The sequence below is a fragment of the Triticum urartu genome, chromosome 5A (genome assembly GCF_056163025.1).
Source record: "Triticum urartu cultivar PI428250 chromosome 5A, HENAU_Tu73, whole genome shotgun sequence".
Classification (NCBI taxonomy): domain Eukaryota; kingdom Viridiplantae; phylum Streptophyta; class Magnoliopsida; order Poales; family Poaceae; genus Triticum; species Triticum urartu.
The window spans coordinates 10721779-10748303 of NC_141877.1; positions in this window are offsets into that span (position 1 = coordinate 10721779).

Genomic DNA, 26525 nt, shown 5'->3' on the forward strand with positions numbered 1-26525 from the left:
GCCCCGGCGGGTTGAATCGGGGGTAACAACTCGTCGCAGCCTGGCAGCACCCGAACTAGTTGAACCCCTGTACACAATGGGTGGCATCGGTTTACCGTGGAACACGGGGTTGCCCGGTTGAACGATTTTGCCCTTGGCGACATCGACCAACTCGTCGTTCACGAAGTGCAGGAGAGTGCACGGAACTTCGGCGGCGCCCTGCGAAAACATGTAGGGCGTCAGGGATGCCCAATCAAAGGCAAGGAGATGAAGTCCTCGGCTGAGAAGCTTAATTAGTTACCGTGATGATGGCGTTGAGCTCGGCTAATGTCGAGGCACCACCAACGGCGGGCGTGCAATTGACAGAGGGGCTGCTTCCTGGCGTGGTGCCGGCCGGCGTACATCCGGATGCATTAAGCTCCAATGCCGGTCGTGCCAGCGTTGGAGACACCAATACCGTCGCCGCCGGAGACACCAATGGCGCCGCCTGCGCGTTGTGCGAGTTGCTGGCCGTGAAGCTGGGAATCGGGGGCGGCCCCTGTTGGCCACCCGCAATCCACGTCGTTATCCCATGAATCAAGGTAGGCATAATGCTGGTGAGCGTCGATCCCAGTTGTTGTTGCACTTGCTCTTGGACAATCTCCGGAATCCACGCCACTTGTGCCTTGAGTGCTCCAACCTCGCGCGACTGGCTTTCCGAGCTAGTCTTTTTCTCCTTTCGCCCACCAGCGGTATAGTATGACGACCATTTTGTGGACAAGCCTTTGCCGGCCACACGACCAGCTGACGACGGCTTAGTGAGCTTGTCCTTGTTTTTCATTACGTTCAACGCCTTATTTAGAGTGATGTCCCAAGCAGGGGGGGCTCTGAGACGACCCTGCGCTACTGTTTCAGTCTCCTTCGCGAGAACAAGCTCAAGCGCCCTGGTCTTCGGATCCGTGGTAAGCTCCTTTGTTTTCGGGTCCTCCTTGTACCGGGCCCTGACATAGTTCCTGGTCTGCTTGTCACTGTTGTATTTCTCGAAGCGGGGCGGTAGGCCTTGCTCGGCACGCTCCGCGTCCTCCTTGTCCCATATAGGCTCCGCCACTCTGTAACCGCCGGGGCCGAGTTTGTGTTCCCCTAAGTTCAATTGATTCGGAGGTTGCACTGCTCTCGCACTTGATCTTGAACCCCTTGTAGTCCTCTTCGCTGATCAAAGGATTTTTCGCCTTGATCTTCTCATAACTATCACCTTTCTCAATCATTCTCTTCACCGTGCTTCTCCAAGTAGACAGGGCCTTGCTCATCCTCGTGAGGGCTGAATTTTTTGATATATTATACGTTTTTTTCCGATATCGTATGCAAAAGTTATAGCCATTTTACATTTTCCCTACACTTTTTGCAAAACATGTCCAAATTTAAGTTTTCAAATTTTCTTAACTAGTAGATGTCGTGATATAACTACCTCTCGAAGGATTTTATTTTTTGAAGTTTTTATCATTTTCTTTTGATTTTTTCTGAACTGAAATGGCGACACACGGGGGGGGTAGAGTTTGAAAATTGCCCTATAGTGCCGGTTTGTGTCACAAACCGGTACTATAGGTCAAACCCCTTTAGTACCGGTTCGTGGCACAAACCGGTACTAAAGGTTAGCCCTTTAGTACCAGTTCGTGCCACGAACCGGTACTAAAGGTGATCGTGGGGCCCCGGCCTGACGCCAGCCTGCCATCACCCCTTTATTACCGGTTCGTGCCATGAACCGGTACTAAAGGTTCAACACGAACCGGCATTAATGCATAGTCGTTCGAACCGGCACTAATGGTACCATTAGTGCCGGCTCAAATTCAAACCGGCACTAATGTGCTTCACGTTTGACCCTTTTTCTACTAGTGCTTGTTACTCTTTCTTTTTCGTCCCTTCTTCTTCTGTTGTAATGGGACCGAGTTCTGCTCACAGATCGCCTTCTTGAGTGTGTTGGGGCTGATAATATTTGGCACCTCGGCTATCTAAGGTCGGTGAAGTCGGCAGCTGGAGGCGTCTCCTGAGAACTGAACGCCAGACGATGCCTATTGCAACTGGGTTTCTCCGCCGTACCAGCTAGACCGCGGTCGTCTTGGTTGGGTTCTTGAGAAAGAGGCCCGCAGAATTCGTCATCGTACCCATGTTCGGCAAAGTACTTATCGATGTTGCTAAATGTACGACCGTCATCGTTGTCGTTGTTGTCGTCGTCCAGATCCTCTACCATATGCATCTTCGGATCCTGTGCCATAGGGATGTCTGGCATGTCCGGTAGCATTGCGGCAGTCTTGCCATGGCTTAGCGCCGGCATGACTGGCGGTGTTGTCTTTGGGGTGGTGTCCCTCGCCCCCAAACGAATCTGGCTCTTCGGCCAAAGCAGGGGCCAGCTTAGGCAGGCGCTGAGGGTCATCAGATCATCTTCGTCGGCCCCGGCGGGTTGAATCGGGGGTAAAAACTCGTCGTAGCCAGGCAGCACCCGAACTAGTTGAACCCTATACACAATGGGTGGCATCGGTTTACCGTGGAACACGGGGTTGCCCGGTTGAACAATTTTGCCCTTGGCAACATCGACCAACTCGTCGTTCACGAAGTGAAGGAGAGTGCACGGAACGTCGGCGGTGCCCTGCGAAAACATGTAGGGCGTCAGGGATGCCCAGTCAAAGGCAAGGAGATGAAGTCCTCGGCCGAGAGGCTTAATTAGTTACCGTGATGATGGCGTCGAGCTCGGCTAATGTCGAGGCACCGCCAACGGCGGGCGTGCAATTAACAGAGGGGCCGCTTCCTGGCATGGTGCCGGCCGGCGTACACCCGGGTGCATTAAGCTCCAATGCCGGTCGTGCCAGCGTCGGAGACACCAATACCGTCGCCGCCAGAGACACCAATGGCGCCGCCTGCGCGTTGTGCGAGTTGCTGGCCGTGAAGCTGGGAATCGGGGGCGGCCCCTGTTGGCCACCCGCAATCCACGTCGTTATCCCATGAATCAAGGTAGGCATAATGCCGGTGAGCGTCGATCCCAGTTGTTGTTGCACTTGCTCTTGGACAATCTCCGGAATCCACGCCACTTGTGCCTTGAGTGCTTCAACCTCGCGCGACTGGCTTTCTGAGCTGGTCTTTTTCTCCTTTCGCCTACCAGCAGTATAGTATGACGACCATTTTGTGGACAAGCCTTTGCCGGCCACACGACCAGCTGACGACGGCTTAGTGAGCTTGTCCTTGTTTTTCATTACGTTCAACGCCTTATTTAGAGTGCTGTCCCAAGCAGGGGTGCTCTGAGACGACCCCACGCTACTGTTTCAGTCTCCTTCGCCAGAACAAGCTCAAGCGCCCTGGTCTTCGGATCCGTGGTAAGCTCCTTTGTTATCGGGTCCTCCTTGTACCGGGCCCTGACATAGTTCCTGGTCTGCTTGTCACTGTTGTATTTCTCGAAGCGGGGCGGTAGGCCTTGCTCGGCACGCTCCGCGTCCTCCTTGTCCCATATAGGCTCCGCCACTCTGTAACTGCCGGGGCCGAGTTTGTGTTCCCCTAAGTTCAATTGATTCGGAGGTTGCACTGCTCTCGCACTTGATCTTGAACTCCTTGTAGTCCTCTTCGCTGATCAAAGGATTTTTCGCCTTGATCTTCTCATAACTATCACCTTTCTCAATCATTCTCTTCACCATGCTTCTCCAAGTAGACAGGACCTTGCTCATCCTCGTGAGGTCTGAATTTTTTTGATATATTATACGTTTTTTCCGATATCGTATGCAAAAGTTATAGCCGTTTTACATTTTCCCTACACTTTTTGCAAAACATGTCCAAATTTATGTTTTCAAATTTTCCTAACTAGTACATGTAGTAATATAACTACCTCTCGAAGGATTTTATTTTTTGAAGATTTTATCATTTTCTTTTGATTTTTTCAGAACTGAAGTGGCGACACACGGGGGGGTAGAGTTTGAAAATTGCCCTATAGTGCCGGTTTGTGTCACAAACCGGTACTATAGGTTAAACCCCTTTAGTACTGGTTCGTGGCACAAACCGGTACTAAAGGTTAGCCCTTTAGTACCGGTTCGTGCCACGAACCGGTACTAAAGGTCATCGTGGGGCCCCGGCCTGACGCCAGCCTGCCATCACCCCTTTAGTACCGGTTCATGCCACGAACCGGTACTAAAGGTTCAACACGAACCGGCATTAATGCATAGTCGTTCGAACTGGCACTAATGGTACCATTAGTGCCGGCTCAAATTCAAACCGGCACTAATGTGCTTCACGTTTGACCCTTTTTCTACTAGTGCTTGTTACTCTTTCTTTTCCGTCCCTTCTTCTTCTGTTGTAATGGGACCGAGTTCTGCTCACAGATCGCCTTCTTAAGTGTGTTGGGGCTGATAATATTTGGCACCTCGGCTATCTGAGGCTCGGTGAAGTCGGCAGCTGGAGGCGTCTCCTGAGAACTAAATGCCAGACGACGCCTATTGAAACTGGGTTTCTCCGCCGTACCAGCTAGACCGCGGTCGTCTTGGTTGGGTTCTTGAGAAAGAGACCTGCAGAATTCGTCATCGTACCCATGTTCGGCAAAGTACTTATCGACGTTGCTAAATGTACGGCCGTCGTCGTTGTCGTTGTTGTCGTCGTCCAGATCCTGTGGCATATGCATGTTCGGATCCTATGCCATAGGGATGTCCGGCATGTCCGGTAGCATTGCGGCGGTCTTGCCATGGCTTGGCGCCGGCATGACTGGCGGTGTTGTCTTTGGGGTGGTGTCCCTCGCCCCCAAACGAATCTGGCTCTTCGGCCAAAGCAGGGGCCAGCTTAGGCAGGCGCTGAGGGTCATCAGATCATCTTCGTCGGCCCCGGCGGGTTGAATCGGGGGTAACAACTCGTCGCAGCCTGGCAGCACCCGAACTAGTTGAACCCTATACACAATGGGTGGCAACGGTTTACCGTCGAACACGGGGTTGCCCGGTTGAACGATTTTGCCCTTGGCGACATCGACCAACTCGTCGTTCACGAAGTGCAGGAGAGTGCACGGAACGTCGGCGGCGCCCTACGAAAACATGTAGGGCGTCAGGGATGCCCAGTCAAAGGCAAGGAGATGAAGTCCTCGGCCGAGAGGCTTAATTAGTTACCGTGATGATGGCGTCAAGCTTGGCTAAGGTCGAGGCACCGCCAACGGCGGGCGTGCAATTGACAGAGGGGCCGCTTCCTGGCGTGGTGCCGGCCGGCGTACACCCGGGTGCATTAAGCTCCAATGCCGGTCGTGCCGGCGTCGGAGACACCAATACCGTCGTCGCCAGAGACACCAATGGCGCCGCCTGCGCGTTGTGCGAGTTGCTGGCCGTGAAGCTGGGAATCGGGGGCGGCCCCTGTTGGCCACCCGCAATCCACGTCGTTATCCCATGAATCAAGGTAGGCATAATGCCGGTGAGCGTCGATCCCAGTTGTTGTTGCACTTGCTCTTGGACAATCTCCGGAATCCACGCCACTTGTGCCTTGAGTGCTTCAACCTCGCGCGACTGGCTTTCTGAGCTGGTCTTTTTCTCCTTTCGCCCACCAGCGGTATAGTATGATGACCATTTTGTGGACAAGCCTTTGCCGGCCACACGACTAGCTGACGACGGCTTAGTGAGCTTGTCCTTGTTTTTCATTACGTTCAACGCCTTATTTAGAGTGCTGTCCCAAGCAGGGGTGCTCTGAGACGACCCCACGCTACTGTTTCAGTCTCCTTCGCCAGAACAAGCTCAAGCGCCCTGGTCTTCGGATCCGTGGTAAGCTCCTTTGTTATCGGGTCCTCCTTGTACCGGGCCCTGACATAGTTCCTGGTCTGCTTGTCACTGTTGTATTTCTCGAAGCGGGGCGGTAGGCCTTGCTCGGCACGCTCCGCGTCCTCCTTGTCCCATATAGGCTCCGCCACTCTGTAACCGCCGGCGCCGAGTTTGTGTTCCCCTAAGTTCAATTCATTCGGAGGTTGCACTGCTCTCGCACTTGATCTTGAACTCCTTGTAGTACTCTTCGCTGATCAAAGTATTTTTCGCCTTGATCTTCTCATAACTATCACCTTTCTCAATCATTCTCTTCACCGTGCTTCTCCAAGTAGACAGGGCCTTGCTCATCCTCGTGAGGGCTGAATTTTTTGATATATTATACGTTTTTTCTGATGTCGTATGCAAAAGTTATAGCCGTTTTACATTTTCCCTACACTTTTTGCAAAACATGTCCAAATTTAAGTTTTCCAATTTTCCTACCTAGTAGATGTAGTAATATAACTACCTCTCGAAGGATTTTATTTTTTGAAGTTTTTATCATTTTCTTTTGATTTTTTCAGAACTGAAATGGCGACACACAGGGGGGGGTAGAGTTTGAAAATTGCCCTATAGTGCCGGTTTGTGTCACAAACCGGTACTGTAGGTCAAACCCCTTTAGTACCGGTTCGTGGCACAAACCGGTACTAAAGGTTAGCCCTTTAGTACCGGTTCGTGCCACGAACCGGTACTAAAGGTGATCGTGGGGCCCCGGCCTGACGCCAGCCTGCCATCACCCCTTTAGTACCGGTTCGTGCCACGAACCGGTACTAAAGGTTCAACATGAACCGGCATTAATGCATAGTCGTTCGAACCGGCACTAATGGTACCATTAGTGCCGGCTCAAATTCAAACCGGCACTAATGTGCTTCACGTTTGACCCTTTTTCTACTAGTGCTTGTTACTCTTTCTTTTCCGTCCCTTCTTCTTCTGTTGTAATGGGACCGAGTTCTGCTCACAGATCGCCTTCTTGAGTGGGTTGGGGTTGATAATATTTGGCACCTCGGCTATCTGAGGCTCGGTGAAGTCGGCAGCTGGAGGCGTCTCCTGAGAACAGAACGCCAGACGACGCCTATTGCAACTGGGTTTCTCCGCCGTACCAGCTAGACCGCGGTCGTCTTGGTTGGGTTCTTGAGAAAGAGGCCCGCAGAATTCGTCATCGTACCCATGTTCGGCAAAGTACTTATCGACGTTGCTAAATGTACGGCCGTCGTCGTTGTCGTTGTTGTCGTCGTCCAGATCCTGTGGCATATGCATGTTCGGATCCTATGCCATAGGGATGTCTGGCATGTCCGGTAGCATTGCGGCGGTCTTGCCATGGCTTGGCGCCGGCATGACTGGCAGTGTTGTCTTTGGGGTGGTGTCCCTCGCCCCCAAACGAATCTGGCTCTTCGGCCAAAGCAGGGGCCAGCTTAGGCAGGCGCTGAGGGTCATCAGATCATCTTCGTCGGCCCCGGCGGGTTGAATCGGGGGTAACAACTCGTCGCAGCCTGGCAGCACCCGAACTAGTTGAACCCTATACACAATGGGTGGCATCGGTTTACCGTGGAACACGGGGTTGCCCGGTTGAACGATTTTTCCCTTGGCGACATCGACCAACTCGTCGTTCACGAAGTGCAGGAGAGTGCACGGAATGTCGGCGGCGCCCTGCGAAAACATGTAGGGCATCAGGGATGCCCAGTCAAAGGCAAGGAGATGAAGTCCTCGGCCGACAGGCTTAATTAGTTACCGTGATGATGGTGTCGAGCTCGGCTAATGTCGAGGCACCACCAACGGCGGGCGTGCAATTGACAGAGGGGCCGCTTCCTGGCGTGGTGCCGGCCGGCGTACACCCAGGTGCATTAAGCTCCAATGCCGGTCGTGCCGGCGTCGGAGACACCAATACCGTCGCCGCCGGAGACACCAATGGCGCCGCCTGCGCGTTGTGCGAGTTGCTGGCCGTGAAGCTGGGAATCGGGGGCGGCCCCTGTTGGCCACCCGCAATCCATGTCGTTATCCCATGAATCAAGGTAGGCATAATGCCGGTGAGCGTCGATCCCAGTTGTTGTTGCACTTGCTCTTGGACAATCTCCGGAATCCATGCCACTTGTGCCTTGAGTGCTTCAACCTCGCGCGACTGGCTTTCCGAGCTAGTCTTTTTCTCCTTTCGCCCACCAGCGGTATAGTATGACGACCATTTTGTGGACAAGCCTTTGCCGGCCACACGACCAGCTGACGACGGCTTAGTGAGCTTGTCCTTGTTTTTCATTACGTTCAACGCCTTATTTAGAGTGCTGTCTCAAGCAGGGGTGCTCTGAGATGACCCCGCGCTACTGTTTCAGTCTCCTTCGCCAGAACAAGCTCAAGCGCCCTGGTCTTCGGATCCGTGGTAAGCTCCTTTGTTATTGGGTCCTCCTTGTACCGGGCCCTGACATAGTTCCTGGTCTGCTTCTCACTGTTGTATTTCTCGAAGCGGGGCGGTAGGCCTTGCTCGGCACGCTCCGCGTCCTCCTTGTCCCATATAGGCTCCGCCACTCTGTAACCGCCGGGGCCGAGTTTGTGTTCCCCTAAGTTCAATTGATTCGGAGGTTGCACTGCTCTCGCACTTGATCTTGAACTCCTTGTAGTCCTCTTCGCTGATCAAAGGATTTTTCGCCTTGATCTTCTCATAACTATCACCTTTCTCAATCATTCTCTTCACCGTGCTTCTCCAAGTAGACAGGGCCTTGCTCATCCTCGTGAGGGCGGCACTGTTCACTTTATTCCCTGAGAGGCGTGTGCTTTCAAATTCAGCGGGGAACTTGTATCGTTCGTGCAGCCTCGTGAGGGTTGCGCAAATTCCCTCTGTCCTTATTCCTAAGGTTCTCGGTGTTGATCGAGACGGTGCTCCGGAGAATGCACCCGAGCTGAACCGATTACCCCTTGACTATATGTTTGGGCTTCGTTGGATGCCCGTCGGAGTCCACTTGAGTAAATTCCTTCTTGACGGTGCGGAGCGCGTTCGGGCGCCGGTCCTTCCATTGCTTCTTTGGTTGGCTGCCATCTGTGCCTGCGCCGCCATCATCAGTGGTGGCATCCTCGGCGGCACCATCAGTGGTGTCTTCCCCGACGCCACTAGGGGTTGTGTAGTCAGGATCGGTGTCTTCCACGGCGTCCTCATAGCGGTGAGGTTGTTCCTCCATCTCCTGGGACAGCTCCCAGAATTGCTTGCCGCCCGAACCGCGGGCCTCATCGTTGTGGGCCATGTTTCGGTCTAAATAGGAAAAAAGGTTGGTCAAAAAATTGGTTATTGTCAAGTAACAAGATCATGGTCTCATCATTTAGGGTTTGTCGACACCGAGGCATCCTAAAAGCTAAGCTTTTATCATTTATGGTTTGTCGACGCCGAGGCACCCTAAAAGCCTAAGCGTACATCATTTAGGTTCTCATCGACACCGAGGCACCCTATAGAAGCCAAGGTTTCATCATTTAGGGTTTGTCGACGCCGAGGCACCCTAAATGCTAAGTTAAGTTTTCATCATTTAGGGTTTATCGATGCTGAGGCACCCTAGGTAGGGCCTAATCACTTGGCACTAATCACTTGGCTCTATTGCCACCTATCCAGCAAGAATGGCGGGGCAGTTGATCCTACTTAACTAAGTACTAAGATACCCCGGCCCATGCATTAGTCGCAAGTACCCTATATGTCCTATTTTTAGCAAAGTCATGCTAAAATTCATGGAAAATTTCAGCATTACCTTTGCTGAAAATAGGACATATGGAGTACCCGAATTTGTCGGAACGGAAGTTAATCGACATTCCGGCAAACTCAAGGGCCTCTCGGGGTACAGCAGCAGCATCACAAGTTCACAAAATTCACAAGTAGTACAGCAGCAGCATCACAAGTAGTACCAATGAACATATAGTCCAGCACATTCTGAATTTGTTTGTCAAAGTGTTAGTAAGCATCACCCCCACAATGTGCATCCCTTGATTCCCTTCTCACCAGCAAACCACACTAATGCTCTAACTAGTGTACATAATTCATTCACCATGACCACATTTTATTTTCTTTATACAGAAGCCTTTCACTATAACTGTCTGATCCTAGCAAAGACATGCATGACACATAACCACTCCCACAAAACCTGCAGAAGTGCAATAACTGAAAAATCTGAAGTTCTTAGCATGAAGAATCACACAACACAGCACCTACATTAAGATGATACATTTGGATCTTCATAGGAGCATACAACAATGCAGGCAAAAAGAAGGAACTTAATTATGATCATACATTATCAACTGCAGACCCGAATGCATGCAATTCGGCCTTTCCCAAGCAGTGATGGTAACTGAAAGTATAACAACTAAAAACGCTGATCTACTGTATGTGTCCAATAGTGCCATCATAACAGAACTTGGAAAACTTTTCCCAAGGAATGAGAGAAACTGAAAGTAGCAAGTAAAAACTCTGCTCATCATAACAGAGCTTGGAAAATTTATAGGTCAGATTACACAAAAGTACTGATGCAAGCAGTACAGTGCACAAAACTTGCAAACTTACAAGCACTACTGCAACTTAATTAAGCTACTGGAGTAAGTGAATCAACTGCACTTAATTAAGCTACTGGAGTAAGTAACTCCATGGAGTACTCACTGGAGTACGGCTAAATTTTCACGAGTACTTCTCTAGCATAAGCAACTGCTGACAACTTCCATACTCCAATGAGCAGTGGGTACGCAATTCATAGTTTGTACAACACAATTCATACTTACTATTAAGTGGCAGTTCTTCATACATACTCCTATATTATACAGTAGCAAGCATCACATGTTTCAGATGGTTTTCTAGCAAGTATTTTCCAGAAAAGTGGATTGGTGGCACACAATTGCTACACTCCGTCGATCTACCTAGCATTATCAGCATGGATACCATTGAGACATGAATAGAAACTGGGGTACCTGTGTAACGCCCCGAGACCGATGTGCCAGGTGTCGTCCAGTTATTCGCTGTTGTTGCCTTGTCTTTGCTTGCGTGTCATGCATTGCATATCATGTCTTCTTGTGCATTTCATTTGCATACATGTTCGTCTCATGCATCCGAGCATTCTTCCCGTTGTCCGTTTTGCAATCCGGCGCTCCTATGTCACCCGGTGTCCCTTCCTACCTTCTTTTCATGTGTGGGGGTTAAACATTTCCGGATTGGACCGAGACTTGCCAAGCGGCCTTGGTTTACTACCGGTAGACCGCCTGTCAAGTTTCGTATCATTTGGACTTCGTTTGATACTCCAACGGTTAACCGAGGGACCGAAAAGGCCTCGTGTGTGTTGCAGCTCAACACCCTTCCAAAGTGGTCCAAAACCCACCTAAACCTCCTCCATCATCTCGGTCGTTCGATCACGATCACGTGGCCGAAAACCGCACCTCATTTGGACTCTCCTAGCTCCCTCTACCATTAAATATGTGCTCCCCTCCCGAAATTCGCGGATGAACCCTAGCCTTCCTCTACCTCGCGCCCGGACGAAATCCCCACCGCGCCCGGACATGTCCAGCCGCCGACGACGACGAATCCGGCTGCGCCACGTCATCCCTCCGCCCTCTCTGTCCTCCCGCACCGCGCCCGGCCCGCCGGGGCCCGTGGCCGGCCCTCCCCGCGACCCAAGTTGCCTGCGCCCCCACGCCTGGAACGCCCGCCGCCGCCGCCTGGATCCAGAGCCGCGCCGCTCGCCGGCTCCCCGTCGTAGCCAACGAGGTTCGCCGGCGCCCCGCGTCCTCGCCGCTGGGTCCGACGCCGCCGCGTTTGCTCGCCGCCGCCCTTTCAGTGCCGCTGCCGCCGGCCGGGTCGCCGCCCTCGCCGCTCCCGCGCACCGTGCCTCCTGCCTCGCCGCCTCCGGCGACCGAAGCTCACCGGAGTCGCCACTCGCCTCGCCGGAGTTCTTTTCCCCACCGGACCCAGACGGGTGGGATGAGATCCACCCGTCCCATGAACCAAACGGTCCCTCCCGATCCGGATCTCGCCATCCCGCTTCGTCCGGTCCCGTTGACTTTCTCCGGAGGTATAAATTTCTACTAAGTCCCCGAAATTCCCAGATTCATATGCCCATGTTCATCGCATCGTGACTTTGCATCCGTAGATCCGTTTTGTGCGTTTAGCATATCAAAATGTCCGTCTCAAAGAATACATCATTTCGTCTCATTGCATCATTTTCATTTCAGTTCATCTTGATGCCCGAAATGCTGTTGGAAGACTGCTATTTGAGTTAATTGTCAGATCTGCTGCACCAAATAGCTATTTGTCATTTTTGCCATGATTATTGTGTCCATGATATGCCCCTGAGCTCTTCATGAGTTTTGTTATATGCTTTGCCATCTTTCCAGAGGTGCAACCCATGTATTTTTGTGATGTGTGTGGTGACTAGCACAAGCTTGCAAAGTGGAGCATTCGTTAATGCTGATTTCAGGGACTTGGCAAATCCACTAAGTCCTTGATCTGTTTATTTCAATATGCCATATGTTCATGTTGTTTCCTAGTGATCCGTGCCTCTTTTGAGGATGATCAGTAAGGATGTTTTGTTAATCTTGTAGTGCTCTATCCATCCATGTCTTTGTTTGCAATTATGGAGCACCCTAGCTTGAGTCAATAGAGCTCTACTTTTGTCATTTCGTGAATCTGGGCAGATTGTCTACTTGTTAGCGATTTTGCCGAGGATGTTGTAGTTGATCCGTGCATGGTATGTTATTGTTCTTGCCATGTCTAGCTTGTACAATGTGTATTCTTGATGGGTGTATGCTTAGATTGCCATGCCTTGCTCTGTAGTGAGTGCTTCGAGCTCGTAAACATGCCTACTTGATATCTGATTTGCATGTTCCAGTTTTTCACTAAGTCTGTGATCTGATTATGTTTTTGCCATGTTCACATGCTTGCAATTGTATTTTCTGATCCCTTTTGGCTCAAGGTCACTAAGGGACTTTTGTTAAGCTCTTCGAGTAGCTCCATGTCATGCTTTACTTTGCCATGTTCAGGCTCTGTAGCTTATAGTTTTCATGCTCCAAAGTGTGCTATCTGATCTGAAATTCCAGATAAGTGTTAATTTCACTAAGTCTGAAATCTGTTTACCAAATGCACTTTTGCCATGCTTGTTTGAACCTGTTAATGGATGAATTGGCCGTAGCTCAGTGTTCAACTTTTGTTAAGCATCATGAGTGGATCCCTGCCATGTATTTTGTTGCCATGTTTGGGTGCTGTAGCATGTTTAACTTGTTGCATTTAGATGGTTACTTGCTGTATATCGCAGACCGGTGCCATATTTGAATTGCTTGCCATTTCCAAACCGTGGCTCCGATTCCGGTGATCCTTATATCGTTTTCAAGCGATTTCATCTCACCTTTCCAGTGGCGCACATGTATTTCCAAGTTGAGGCCAGGTTCCATCATTCCTTGTCAAATCATGCATATGCATCGCATACCGCATCCCGCATATCATATCATGTTCATGTGTTGGTTGTTTACTATGTTGTGTGCTTCTTTCCGGTGTTTGCTTCTTCGGGTTGGTTCCGGTAACGTCGTGTTGTGAGGATTCGTTCGACTATGTCCATTTGTCTTCTTCATGGACTCGTTCTTCTTCCTTGCGGGATTTCAGGCAAGATGATCATACCCTCGAAATCACGTCTATCTTTGCTTTGCTAGATGCTCGCTCTTTTGCTATGCCTATGCTGCGATACCTACCACTTGCTTACCATGCCTCCCATATTATTGAACCAAGCCTCTAACCCACCTTGTCCTAGCAAACCGTTGTTTGGCTTTGTTACCGCTTTGCTCAGCCCCTCTTATAGCGTTGTTAGTTGCAGGTGAAGATTGAAGCTTGTTCCTTGTTGGAACATGGAGATGTTGTTCCTTGTTGGAACATGTTTATTTGTTGGGATATCACAATATCTCTTATTTAATTAATGCATCTATATACTTGGTAAAGGGTGGAAGGCTCGGCCTTATGCCTGGTGTTTTGTTCCACTCTTGCCGCCCTAGTTTCCGTCATATCGGTGTTATGTTCCCGGATTTTGCGTTCCTTACGCGGTTGGGTTATAATGGGAACCCCTTGACAGTTCGCTTTGAATAAAACTCCTCCAGCAAGGCCCAACATTGGTGATGGTCTAAGTTGCAGGTGAGAGCTTGTGATGGGCTAAGTTGGGACACGCCTAGAGGGATTAGAACTTTCGAAAGCCTTGCCCGCGGTTATGGGCAGATGGGAATTTGTTAATGTCCAGTTGTAGAAAACCTGAAGTTGACCTTAATTAAAATGCATCAACCGCGTGTGTAACCGTGATGGTCTCTTTCCGGCGGAGTCTGGGAAGTGAACACGGTGTTGTAGTTATGCTTGACGTAGGTTGTTCTAGGATCACTTCTTGATCATAGATTCTCGACCGTGCTTTTGCTTTCTCTTCCCGCTCTCTTTTGCGTATGTTAGCCACCATATATGCTAGTCGCTTGCTGCAGCTCCACCTCATACCTTTACCTTACCCATAAGCTTAAATAGTCTTGATCGCGAGGGTGCGAGATTGCTGAGTCCCTGTGGCTCATAGATACTTCCAAAACCAGCTTGCAGGTGCCGATGAGTCCGTGCAGATGACGCAACCAAGCTCAGGAGGAGCTCGATGAAGATCTTGTCCTTTGTGTTGTTCCGTTCTAGTTGATCAGTAGTGGAGCCCAGTTGGGGTCGATCGGGGACCTTTGTCGCATTTGGGGATTCTTCTTTGATTTTGGCTCCGTAGTCGGGCCCTGATTGTATTTGGATGATGTCATGTTTTATTCATGTAATTGTGTGAAGTGGCGATTGTAAGCCAACTATGTATCTCTTTCCCTTATGTATTACATGGGTTGTGTGAAGATTACCTCACTTGCGACATTGCTTTCAATGCGGTTATGCCTCTAAGTCGTGCTTCAACACGTGGGAGATATAGCCGCATCGAGGGCGTTACAAGTTGGTATCAGAGCCTTCCCCGACCTTAGGAGCCCCATTGCTTGATCGTTTTTAGTGGCCGAGTTTTGTCTAGAAAAATGTTTTGAGTCATTTAGGAATTATATATCGGAGAGTTTAGGAATTCTTTTTACTCCCCAGTCCCCTCATCGCTCTGGTAAGGCATCCTGACGTAGAGTTTTGACTCTTCTCTTCTCAAATTACACTAAAAAAATTTAGGATCACGCGGGTATCTTGGAATCGTTCCGATGGTTTTGCGACGAGAACATTGTTCTTGGTGCCTCCTATCTTTAGGGGTTGTGGCAGTGTCCCGGGGAGTTGAGCTCCGAGGTGTTGTCGTCACAATTTTATCGTTGCAGTTCTGGAATACCTGAGTTTAGTACGCCGACATCGAAAATCTCTTTTATGCAGTTCGTTGGTGAGATAACCTCGACGCCACCCAGTACTGGGGCGGGAGTTCGGGAGTATTGCCATAACTTGTATAACGGATGCTTTTCGAAGGTTGAGGTAGATGGTTTCCGAAGTTTTTCTTGGTTATGTGTTGAAGGATGGATACAGCTGGATGTAGGATTTGCTAGATTTTGGTGAGATATTATGCTTCCCCTGTATCCCCAACACCTGATTGCATAACCGGAAAGGTTCGGGAGTTTCATAGGTGGGAATTCAAGTAGCTCTTAGGATATATTTCCAACAGACGTATGATACGAAATTGGGGTTCGACGTCTAGTGGTCCGCCTATCCACGGTCGGTTTTACAGTGGTCTCATTGTGTCTTAAAGAGTCCTTGGCTATGCCGACTCGGGGACGCTTCGTATGTCATGTGCACTGCCTTGTACATGATGGTGTTGTATGATCGAGCCCGTGTAGGCCCCACCATGAAAACTTCGGACGAAATCTCTATCATATGTTTGTTCCAGCTTATTCTGCAAGCCAATCCTTTGTTTTTGTTTTGAGTTGTGGTATTTGAGTTGCTTCGAAGTCAAATGTTGATTCCATACCGTCTCTAAACGGTGTTCTCATATTTCTATGGGAATACTAATCCTTCTCGATCATCGAGCTTGTCATCTAAATTTCTTCTCAACCGGTGTGCTCCTCTTCAAGTGGATCCGATCACTTCAACATTCGCAAGATCAATTATCAGTTTTTCATCAACGTTGTTTGATTCATCCGTCTCCAAGTTGCCTTTGTTTTTTCCCCACCCACCCACCCCTTTTTTCTTAAAGGACTCAGATTTCTTATTCAAGTATCCTTTTATTGATGGGAAATCTCTCCATTCTTTTCCGTCAATATTATTATCCGTTGATTCTCAGAAGATGCTAACGAAGCTGCAAGTTCGTCTCTCATCACTCGTTTTCTTCTCCGGTGGAACCAATTCAAGCTTTTGGTGGTTGATCACATTCTTTTCCTTGTTTCAAATGTTTTCTCATGCCGGTGCACCTCTTAATCATCCATTTCTCGCTACTTAAGATCTTTCGAGATTGTTATCTCATTCAAGCCATTTAACTCAACCGGTGCAACCTCTCTTTTAAATCGTTCAACGGTGTTTTCTCTTGAGTGGGCCCTAACCCACAGGTCTTTTTCCAGGATCTTAACTGACTCTTCTTTTTTCCTGGAGGTATTCGCAAACTCTTTTCAAAGTTTGACGTAAGAATGAATTATCATCAGTCAAATGTATTTCTCCAAGATCTTTCAAATTCTTTTCATCGTTGGCTCTACCTCTCCTCTTTTAATCATCCCGGAGTGTCTCAATAATTCTTGGTGGTGTTTCTCATCATCATTCTCAGTTTTTGAAGACCGAAGAAGAGTTTCTTTTAAATATTGCCCCATTCTCTGCCATCCTCTCATAATTGTTTTCGGTTGTGAGATTTTTTTCACCCATCCGGAGCAATTCAAGATTCTGTTCAGTTTGATTATCCAGAGCCCATCATATAAGATTTATTCATTCCAGTTTTCAGCTCTCATACTCTAAATCATACCGGTGTCTAAATCAAGGATTCTCTAATTAACTCGTAATCTTTTCGTTCTCATGGGTCTAAATTCTCTCAAGCATCTTCGTTTAATTGCTAATTCTTCCCGGGTGTCTTCATGTTTTAATCATTCTTTTCAATTCTTACGGTGGTTCATTCAAGAGTTTTCTCCCTTCGTGTATCATATCTATGCATTCGTGCTTTTCAAATTCTACCGGTGGATCATTGAAGATTTTCTCAAGTTTATGTTATATCTCTCTTAATCCTTTCTACGAGAATAAGTAGTGTGCCAAATCCGTTGATTGTCATCAATTTAATTGGTGAAGGATATGCATAACGTAATTCTTATTCTTGCTTCATCCAAGTAATTAATTCTTTATTCCGGAGGCCCATCAAATTCTCGGTTTCACTTGATTCATTTTTCTTTCCCGGAGTCCCAAGCTCTTGCTATTATATCACCATGGAGATTCATCTAAATCTTTACAAGGATTCACCTTGTGTTTTCAACTTCTTTTTCCTTCCGTTTGATCATCCTTTTGTTTAACGGAATTTTTCATGGAGGCTTTACATGTTGGTTCACCAAGGATTTAATTCCTTCTCGAAGTGTTCATCGAGATTCTTTTCATAGGAGCTCAAGTATTCTTTATCTTGCATTTTAAAGTGCAATTCTTTCAACCGTATCATTCGAGGTGGTATCACGTCATTCTTGATAATTTGAGTTCATGTCTCATGATTCACATGTTGTTAAGAATGAGGTATTTTAAATCCATCAATCTCTTCTTTGGAGTTATCTTGGGTTTATTTTTCACCTAAAACTTTCCCTAAGGTTTTTTGCTATTAATGGTGATAATATATGATCCAAGTTCTTCATCTATCCTCCCGATGAAATACTTTCTCGTCTCCTTGTTCATTCCAATCCAATTCTTTTTCCGTGAGTGGCAGGCTGTCACCTCATAATTTGAGATGTATTCCATAAGACCATATCAAGTGTATTCTTTTCGTTGTTTGTGTTCCAACAACTCCATTCGACCCTTCTCCTAAAGATGCCTGTTCAAACTCTTTGTGACAGAAGTTGGCATTTTCTTCTCGATTCTTTATTTTAATCATCTATCTTCTATTACTCTCTCCCGGAGGAATTGTGTTGCTGCTCTCTTCAAACCTTTTTCTTGTCCTCATCATGTTTATCCTCTTAACCGGAGTGTTGTGCCCCTTTGCTCAAGCTCTTTCATTTTATCAAGTCTTTCATCTCTTTTCATCCGAAGTGTTGTCCGAATTTGTAATTCATTATTCCGCTTCCCTACCGGAGTGCTTTCAACTTCATTTATCTCCGTTGTATTCTTTTCTCGATATGGCTTAACCTTTTCAAGGTTCTTTGGTTCCACTCATTTGTCAAAGGAGCAACTTAGTTTTACCTCTTCTCTTTCTCTTCCGTTTTCCCTCCGGTGCCATTCTAGATCTCGGGACGAGATCCTCTCGTAGTGGTGGAGTGTTGTAACGCCCCGAGACCGATGTGCCAGGTGTCGTCCAGTTATTCGCTATTGTTGCCTTGTCTTTGCTTGCGTGTCATGCATTGCATATCATGTCTTCATGTGCATTTCATTTGCATACATGTTCGTCTCATGCATCCGAGCATTCTTCCCGTTGTCCGTTTTGTAATCCGACGCTCCTATGTCACCCGGTGTCCCTTCCTACCTTCTTTTCATGTGTGGGGGTTAAACATTTCCGGATTGGGCCGAGACTTGCCAAGCGGCCTTGGTTTACTACCGGTAGACCGCCTGTCAAGTTTCATATCATTTGGACTTCGTTTGATACTCCAACGGTTAACCGAGGGACCGAAAAGGCCTCGTGTGTGTTGCAGTTCAACACCCTTCCAAAGTGGCCGAAAACCCACCTAAACCTCCTCCATCATCTCGGTCGTTCGATCACGATCGCGTGGCCAAAAACCGCACCTCATTTGGACTATCCTAGCTCCCTCTACCTATAAATATGTGCTCCCCTCCCGAAATTCGCGGATGAACCCTAGCCTTCCTCTACCTCGCGCCCGGACGAAATCCCCACCGCGCCCGGACATGTCCAGCCGCTGCCACCGACGAATCCGGCTGCGCCGCGTCATCCCTCCGCCCTCTCTCTCCTCCCGCACCACGCCCGGCCCGCCGGGGCCCGTGGCCGGCCCTCCCTGCGGCCCAAGTCGCCCGCGCCCCCGCGCCTGGAACGCCCGCCGCCGCCTGGATCCAGGGCCACGCCGCCCGCCGGCTCCCCGCCGTCGCCAACGAGGTTCGACGGCGCCCCGCGTCCTCGCCGCTGGGTCCGATGCCGCCGCGTTTGCTCGCCGCCGCCCTTTGAGCGCCGCTGCCGCCTTCCGGGTCGCCGCCCTCGCCGGTCCCGCGCGCCGTGCCTCCTGCCTCGCCGCCTCCGGCGACCGGAGCTTGCCGGAGTCGCCGCTCGCCTCGCCGGAGTTCTTTTCCCCACCAGATCCAGACGGGTGGGATGAGATCCACCCGTCCCATGAACCAAACGGTCCCTCCCGATCCGGATCTCGCCATCCCGCTTCGTCCGGTCCCGTTGACTTTCTCCGGAGGTATAAATTTCTACTAAGTCCCTGAAATTCCCAGATTCATATGCCCATGTTCATCGCATCGTGACTTTTCATCCGTAGATCCTTTTTGTGCGTTTAGCATATCAAAATGTTCGTCTCAGAGAGTACATCATTTCATCTCATAGCATCATTTTCATTTTAGTTCATCTTGATGCCCGAAATGCTGTTGGAAGACTGCTATTTGAGTTAATTGTCAGATCTGCTGCACCAAATAGCTATTTTTCATTTTTGCCATGATTATTGTGTGCATGATATGCCCCTGAGCTCTCATGAGTTTTGTTATATGCTTTGCCATCTTTCCAGAGGTGCAACCCATGTATTTTTGTGATGTGTGTGGTGACTAGCACAAGCTTGCAAAGTGGAGCATTCGTTAATGCTGATTTCAGGGACTTGGCAAATCCACGAAGTCCTTGATCTGTTTATTTCAATATGCCATATGTTCATGTTGTTTCCTAGTGATCCGTGCCTCTTTTGAGGATGATCAGTAAGGATGTTTTGTTAATCTTGTAGTGCTATATCCATCCATGTCTTTGTTTGCAATTATGGAGCACCCTAGCTTGAGTCAATAGAGCTCTACTTTTGTCATTTCGTGAATCTGGGCAGATTGTCTACTTGTTAGCGATTTTGCCGAGGATGTTGTAGTTGATCCGTGCATGGTATGTTATTGTTCTTGCCATGTCTAGCTTGTACAATGTGTATTCTTGATGGGTGTATGCTTAGATTGCCATGCCTTGCTCTGTAGTGAGTGCTTCGAGCTCGTAAACATGCCTACTTGATATCTGATTTGCATGTTCCAGTTTTTCACTAAGTCTGTGATCTGATTAAGTTTTTGCCATGTTCACATGCTTGCAATTGTATTTTCTGATCCCTTTTGGCTCAAGGTCACTAAGGGACTTTTGTTAAGCTCTTCGAGTAGCTCCATGTCATGCTTTACTTTGCCATGTTCAGGCTCTGTAGCTTATAGTTTTCATGCTCCAAAGTGTGCTATCTGATCTGAAATTCCAGATAAGTGTTAATTTCACTAAGTCTGAAATCTGTTTACCAAATGCACTTTTGCCATGCTTGTTTGAACCTGTTAATGGATGAATTGGCCGTAGCTCAGTGTTCAACTTTTGTTAAGCATCATGAGTGGATCCCTGCCATGTATTTTGTTGCCATGTTTGGGTGCTGTAGCATGTTTAACTTGTTGCATTTAGATGGTTACTTGCTGTATATCGCAGACCGGTGCCATATTTGAATTGCTTGCCATTTCCAAACCGTGGCTCCGATTCCGGTGATCCTTATATCGTTTTCAAGCGATTTCATCTCACCTTTCCAGTGGCGCACATGTATTTCCATGTTGAGGCCAGGTTCCATCATTCCTTGTCAAATCATGCATATGCATCGCATACCGCATCCCGCATATCATATCATGTTCATGTGTTGGTTGTTTACTATGTTGTGTGCTTCTTTCCGGTGTTTGCTTCTTCGGGTTGGTTCCGGTAACGTCGTGTTGTGAGGATTCGTTCGACTATGTCCATTTGTCTTCTTCATGGACTCGTTCTTCTTCCTTGCGGGATTTCAGGCAAGATGATCATACCCTCGAAATCACTTCTATCTTTGCTTTGCTAGATGCTCGCTCTTTTGCTATGCCTATGCTGCGATACCTACCACTTTCTTACCATGCCTCCCATATTATTGAACCAAGCCTCTAACCCACCTTGTCCTAGCAAACTATTGTTTGGCTTTGTTACCGCTTTGCTCAGCCCCTCTTATAGCGTTGTTAGTTGCAGGTGAAGATTGAAGCTTGTTCCTTTTTGGAACATGGAGATGTTGTTCCTTGTTGGAACATGTTTATTTGTTGGGATATCACAATATCTCTTATTTAATTAATGCATCTATATACTTGGTAAAGGGTGGAAGGCTCGGCCTTATGCCTGGTGTTTTGCTCCACTCTTGCCGCCCTAGTTTCCGTCATATCGGTGTTATGTTCCCGGATTTTGCGTTCCTTACGCGGTTGGGTTATAATGGGAACCCCTTGACAGTTCGCTTTGAATAAAACTCCTCCAGCAAGGCCCAACATTGGTTTTACCATTTGCCACCTAGCCTCTTTTTCCCTTGGGTTAGGCCAGCCCAAGGGTCATCTTATTTTAACCCCCCCCCCCCCGGGCCAGTGCTTGTCTAAGTGTTGGTCCAACCCAGAGCACCGTGCGGGGCCGTCCCTTGGCAACTTGGGTTACGTTGGCTCCCGTACGCTTAGCTTATCCGGTGTGCCCTGAGAACGAGATATGTGCAGCTCCTATCGGGATTGTCGGCACAGCGGGTGGTCTTGCTGGACTTGTTTTACCATTGTCGAGGATGTCTTGTAGAACCGGGATACCGAGTCTGATCGGAATGTCTCGGGAGGAGGTCTATTCCTTCGTTGACCGTGAGAGCTTGTGATGGGCTAAGTTGGGACAACCCTGCAGGGATTTGAACTTTCGAAAGCCGTGCCCGCGGTTATGGGCAGATGGGAATTTGTTAATGTCCGGTTGTAGAAAACCTGAAGTTGACCTTAAATTAAATGCATCAACCGCGTGTGTAACCGTGATGGTCTCTTTCCAGCGGAGTCCGGGAAGTGAACACGGTGTTGTAGTTATGCTTGACGTAGGTTGTTCTAGGATCTGATCATAATCATAGATTCTCGACCGTGCTTTTGCTTTCTCTTCCCGCTCTCTTTTGCGTATGTTAGCCACCATATATGCTAGTCGCTTGCTGCAGCTCCACCTCATACCTTTACCTTACCCATAAGCTTAAATAGTCTTGATCGCGAGGGTGCGAGATTGCTGAGTCCCTATGGCTCATAGATACTTCCAAAACCAGCTTGCAGGTGCCGATGAGTCCGTGCAGATGACGCAACCAAGCTTAGGAGGAGCTCGATGAAGATCTTGTCCTTTGTGTTGTTCCGTTCTAGTTGATCAGTAGTGGAGCCCAGTTGGGGTCGATCGGGGACCTTTGTCGCATTTGGGGATTCTTCTTTGATTTTGGCTCCGTAGTCGGGCCCTGATTGTATTTGGATGATGTAATGTTTTATTCATGTAATTGTGTGAAGTGGCGATTGTAAGCCAACTATGTATCTCTTTCCCTTATGTATTACATGGGTTGTGTGAAGATTACCTCACTTGCGACATTGCTTTCAATGCGGTTATGCCTCTAAGTCGTGCTTCGACACGTGGGAGATATAGCCGCATCGAGGGCGTTACAAGTTGGTATCAGAGCCTTCCCCGACCTTAGGAGCCCCATTGCTTGATCGTTTTTAGTGGCCGAGTTTTGTCTAGAAAAATGTTTTGAGTCATTTAGGAATTATATATCGGAGAGTTTAGGAATTCTTTTTACTCCCCGGTCCCCTCATCGCTCTGGTAAGGCATCCTGACGTAGAGTTTTGACTCTTCTCTTCTCAAATTTCACTAAAAAATATTTAGGATCACGCGGGTATCTTGGAATCGTTCCGATGGTTTTGCGACGAGAACATTGTTCTTGGTGCCTCCTATCTTTAGGGGTTGTGGCAGTGTCCCGGGGAGTTGAGCTCCGAGGTGTTGTCGTCACAATTTTATCGTTGCAGTTCTGGAATACCTGAGTTTAGTACGCCGACATCGAAAATCTCTTTTATGCAGTTCATTGGTGAGATAACCTCGACGCCACCCAGTACTGGGGCGGGAGTTCGGGAGTATTGCCATAACTTGTATAACGGATGCTTTTCGAAGGTTCAGGTAGATGGTTTCCGAAGTTTTTCTTGGTTATGTGTTGAAGGATGGATACAGCTGGATGTAGGATTTGCTAGATTTTGGTGAGATATTATGCTTCCCCTGTATCCCCAACACCTGATTGCATAACCGGAAAGGTTCGGGAGTTTCATAGGTGGGAATTCAAGTAGCTCTTAGGATATATTTCCGATAGACGTATGATACGAAATTGGGGTTCGACGTCTAGTGGTCCGCCTATCCATGGTCGGTTTTATAGTGGTCTCGTTGTGTCTTAAAGAGTCCTTGGCTATGCCGACTCGGGGACGCTTCGTATGTCATGTGCACTGCCTTGTACATGATGGTGTTGTACGATCGAGCCCGTGTAGGCCCCACCATGAAAACTTCGGACGAAATCTCTATCATATGTTTGTTCCGGCTTATTCTGCAAGCCAATCCTTTGTTTTTGTTTTGAGTTGTGGTATTCGAGTTGCTTCGAAGTAAAATGTTGATTCCATACCGTCTCTAAACGGTGTTCTCATATTTCTATGGGAATACTAATCCTTCTCGATCATCGAGCTTGTCATCTAAATTTCTTCTCAACCGGTGTGCTCCTCTTCAAGTGGATCCGATCACTTCAACATTCGCAAGATCAATTATCAGTTTTTCATCAACGTTGTTTGATTCATCCGTCTCCAAGTTGCCTTTGTTTTTTTCCCCACCCACCCACCCCTTTTTTCTTAAAGGACTCAGCTTTCTTATTCAAGTATCCTTTTATTGATGGGAAATCTCTCCATTCTTTTCCGTCAATATTATTATCCGTTGATTCTCAGAAGATGCTAACGAAGCTGCAAGTTCGTCTCTCATCACTCGTTTTCTTCTCCGGTGGAACCAATTCAAGCTTTCAGTGGTTGATCACATTCTTTTCCTTATTTCAAATGTTTTCTCGTGCCGGTGCACCTCTTAATCATCCATTTCTTGCTACTTAAGATCTTTCGAGATTGATATCTCATTCAAGCCATTTAACTCAACCGGTGCAACCTCTCTTTTAAATCGTTCAACGGTGTTTTCTCTTGAGTGGGCCCTAACCCACAGGTCTTTTTCCAGGATCTTACCTGACTCTTCTTTTTTCCCGGAGGTATTCGCAAATTATTTTCAAAGTTTGACGTAAGAATGAATTATCATCAGTCAAATGTATTTCTCCAAGATCTTTCAAATTCTTTTCATCGTTGGCTCTACCTCTCCTCTTTTAATCATCCCGGAGTGTCTCAATAATTCTTGGTGGTGTTTCTCATCGTCATTCTCAGTTTTTGAAGACCGAAGAAGAGTTTCTTTTAAATATTGCCCCATTCTCTGCCATCCTCTCATAATTGTTTTCGGTTGTGAGATTTTTTTCACCCATCCGGAGCAATTCAAGATTCTGTTCAGTTTGATTATCCGAAGCCCATCATATAAGATTTATTCATTCCAGTTTTCAGCTCTCATACTCTAAATCATACCGGTGTCTAAATCAAGGATTCTCTAATTAACTCGTAATCTTTTCGTTCTCATGGGTCTAAATTCTCTCAAGCATCTTCGTTTAATTGCTAATTCTTCCCGGGTGTCTTCATGTTTTAATCGTTCTTTTCAATTCTTACGGTGGTTCATTCAAGAGTTTTCTCCCTTCGTGTATCATATCTATGCATTCGTGCTTTTCAAATTCTACCGGTGGATCGTTGAAGATTTTCTCAAGTTTATGTTATATCTCTCTTAATCCTTTCTACAAGAATAAGTAGTGTGCCAAATCCGTTGATTGTCATCAATTTAATTGGTGAAGGATACGCATAACGTAATTCTTATTCTTGCTTCATCCAAGTAATTAATTCTTTATTCTGGAGGCCCATCAAATTCGCGGTTTCACTTGATTCATTTTTCTTTCCCGGAGTCCCAAGCTCTCGCTATTATATCACCATGGAGATTCATCTAAATCTTTACAAGGATTCACCTTGTGTTTTCAACTTCTTTTTCCTTCCGTTTGGTCATCCTTTTGTTTAACGGAATTTTTCATGGAGGCTTTACATGTTGGTTCACCAAGGATTTAATTCCTTCTCGAAGTGTTCATCGAGATTCTTTTCATAGGAGCTCAAGTATTCTTTATCTTGCATTTTAAAGTGCAATTCTTTCAACCGTATCATTCGAGGTGGTATCACGTCATTCTTGATAATTTGAGTTCATGTCTCATGATTCACATGTTGTTAAGAATGAGGTATTTTAAATCCATCAATCTCTTCTTTGGAGTTATCTTGGGTTTATTTTTCACCTAAAACTTTCCCTAAGGTTTGTTGCTATTAATGGTGATAATATATGATCCAAGTTCTTCATCTATCCTCCCGATGAAATACTTTCTCGTCTCCTTGTTCATTCCAATCCAATTCTTTTTCCGTGAGTGGCAGGCTGTCACCTCATAATTTGAGATGTATTCCATAAGACCATATCAAGTGTATTATTTTCGTTGTTGGTGTTCCAACAACTCCGTTCGACCCTTCTCCTAAAGATGCCTGTTCAAACTCTTTGTGACAGAAGTTGGCATTTTCTTCTCGATTCTTTATTTTAATCATCTATATTCTATTACTCTCTCCCGGAGGAATTGTGTTGCTGCTCTCTTCAAACGTTTTTCTTGTCCTCATCATGTTTATCCTCTTAACCGGAGTGTTGTGCCCCTTTGCTCAAGCTCTTTCATTTTATCAAGTCTTTCATCTCTTTTCATCCGAAGTGTTGTCCGAATTTGTAATTCATTATTCCGCTTCCCTACCGGAGTGCTTTCAACTTCATTTATCTCCGTTGTATTCTTTTCTCGATATGGCTTAACCTTTTCAAGGTTCTTTGGTTTCACTCGTTTGTCAAAGGAGCAACTTAGTTTTACCTCTTCTCTTTCTCTTCCATTTCCCCTCCGGTGCCATTCTAGATCTCGGGACGAGATCCTCTCGTAGTGGTGGAGTGTTGTAACGCCCCGAGACCGATGTGCCAGGTGTCGTCCAGTTATTCGCTATTGTTGCCTTGTCTTTGCTTGCGTGTCATGCATTGCATATCATGTCTTCATGTGCATTTCATTTGCATACATGTTCGTCTCATGCATCCGAGCTTTCTTCCCGTTGTCCGTTTTGTAATCCGGCGCTCCTATGTCACCCGGTGTCCCTTCCTACCTTCTTTTCATGTGTGGGGGTTAAACATTTCCGGATTGGACCGAGACTTGCCAAGCGGCCTTGGTTTACTACCGGTAGACCACCTGTCAAGTTTCGTATCATTTGGACTTCGTTTGATACTCCAACGGTTAACCGAGGGACCGAAAAGGCCTCGTGTGTGTTGCAGTTCAACACCCTTCCAAAGTGGCCGAAAACCCACCTAAACCTCCTCCATCATCTCGGTCGTTCGATCACGATCGCGTGGCCAAAAACCGCACCTCATTTGGACTATCCTAGCTCCCTCTACCTATAAATATGTGCTCCCCTCCCGAAATTCGCGGATGAACCCTAGCCTTCCTCTACCTCGCGCCCGGACGAAATCCCCACCGCGCTCGGACATGTCCAGCCGCCGCCGCCGATGA